This window comes from Oncorhynchus clarkii, chromosome 7, assembly GCF_045791955.1.
Source record: "Oncorhynchus clarkii lewisi isolate Uvic-CL-2024 chromosome 7, UVic_Ocla_1.0, whole genome shotgun sequence".
In the NCBI taxonomy this organism is placed as follows: Eukaryota; Metazoa; Chordata; class Actinopteri; order Salmoniformes; family Salmonidae; genus Oncorhynchus; species Oncorhynchus clarkii.
The window spans coordinates 84,579,378-84,581,538 of NC_092153.1; the positions used below are offsets into that span (position 1 = coordinate 84,579,378).

The window sequence follows — 2,161 nt, forward strand, 5'->3', positions numbered from 1 at the left end:
AGAGGGGCCTAAAGCGTTCTGCAGGTCATCCAAGCTGGAGGACCAAAGGGAGATGTGGGAGGAGAAGAGGACGGGACTCATAGAGGTCAGGCCCTGTCTGTCTGACACTGTAATGGACTTAAAACTATTCTACAGTTACTTTTAGTAAATCATTGCTGTCAAATTACATTAAGAATTTTCAATATAACTAAAAAGGATTCCTTTGTAAAATAATGATTGTCGGTAAAGCAACAAAAAAAGTACCTATGTATGTATACGATAATGTATACAATATAGAATCACGTATATGATAATGTATACAATATAGAATCACGTATATGATACTGTATACAGTATAGAATCACGTATACGATAATGTATACAATATAGAATAATGTATACGATAATGTATACAATATAGAATAATGTATACGATAATGTATACAATATAGAATAATGTATACAATATAGAATAATGTATACGATAATGTATACAATATAGAATAATGTATACAATATAGAATCATGTATACAATATAGAATCATGTATATGATCATGTATACAATATAGAATCATGTATATGATCATGTATACAATATAGAATAATGTATACAATATAGAATAATTAATACGATAATCTATACAATATAGAATCATGAATATGATAATGTATACAATATAGAATCATGAATACGATAATGTATACAATATAGAATCATGAATACGATAATGTATACAATATAGAATCATGAATACGATAATGTATACAATATAGAATCATGAATACGATAATGTATACAATATAGAATCATGAATACGATAATGTATACAATATAGAATCACGAATACGATAATGTATACAATATAGAATCATGGATACGATAATGTATAAAATATAGAATCATGGATACAATATAGAATAATGTATACGATAATGTCTTTCTGATGTTTTTTTTTTCCCCAGGAGTACCGTAAAAAACACAAGGATGCAAGAAGGAAGCTGAAAACCTCCCAAAGAAACTGACACACGAGATCCACAAGACATTGAGAGAGAGAGAGAGGACCTCTCGTTTGACACCGTCTTACCTGACTCGAGTTGGGACTAACAACCATGCTAGTCCCAAGACTTCTCCTCAGACCATTTCAAATCATATTCTGACTTTAGGGATGTTATTTTTTTTTGTATTATGTTAAGTTCTTACCTCCAACTGCAATCGTGTTACCGGCATAGTTTAGTTTTAATTTATAAAGAGACATGGCCGTTTACCAATAAAACCAGCTCCATTTTCCACCACCAGGGGACAGGGCCGTGTCGTTTTACCTCAGATGGTGTTATTGACTTCCTTGAGGTGGTGTGGGGAGACTGAAGGTGCCCCTAGACGCTGGTCTCGGGTCAGTTTTTGAATTTTCCCCCAATAATTGTTAACATTAGGATTGTGGGAAGGGGAAGCTGACCCTAGATCTGTACCTGAGGGGAAACTTCACCCTGGAGTGATCCAACTCCATTTACATTACATAATGATGTGAATCTGATCTGTACTACAGAATTGCATGATTGTAATTGATTTATGTCTCTTTTTTTCTATGGAGAATTAAAACTCAGAATATCTTTCGATTGTGGTTTTATTATTTAAGCCATTTTGGATCACTGGGTGGAGAAAGGACTTTGTGTTATTTTGAGATTTCCACTGACAATTTTAGTGAGTAGTGTGTTTTCTCTATTCTCTTTACTAATGAGTGAACAGTGGCCACAGGCTACGGAGGCCACAGGCTACGGAGGCCACAGGCTACGGAGGCCACAGGCTACGGAGGCCACAGGCTACAGAGGCCACAGGCTACAGAGGCCACAGGCTACAGAGGCCACAGGCTACACAGGCTACAGAGGCCACAGGCTACAGAGGCCACAGGCTACAGAGGCCACAGGCTACAGAGGCCACAGGCTACAGAGGCCACAGGCTACAGAGGCCACAGGCTACAGAGGTCACAGAGTACAGTCCTTAATGTTTTGGACACATGATGTATATATCAATTACACCTTTATTGGTGTCTCAATGGCGAAATCTAAATTACACCTTTTTATTGGCAGCACCAGTGGTCACTGAATGGTTTGATGAGCATGAAAAACCATATGCCACGGTGGTCGTCTCAGTCACCGGATCTCAACCCTATTGAACACTAATG

At 37.0% G+C, this 2,161-nt stretch overlaps 1 long non-coding RNA gene across 1 annotated transcript; it reads left to right on the top strand.

The window, feature by feature from the left end:
• Nucleotides 1-1,589, top strand: LOC139413940 (uncharacterized). The gene is made up of 2 exons (XR_011634848.1): nucleotides 1-85; nucleotides 945-1,589. It is a non-coding gene; the product is annotated as an uncharacterized lncRNA (long non-coding RNA).
• The last annotated feature ends 572 nt before the right edge of the window (nucleotides 1,590-2,161 follow it).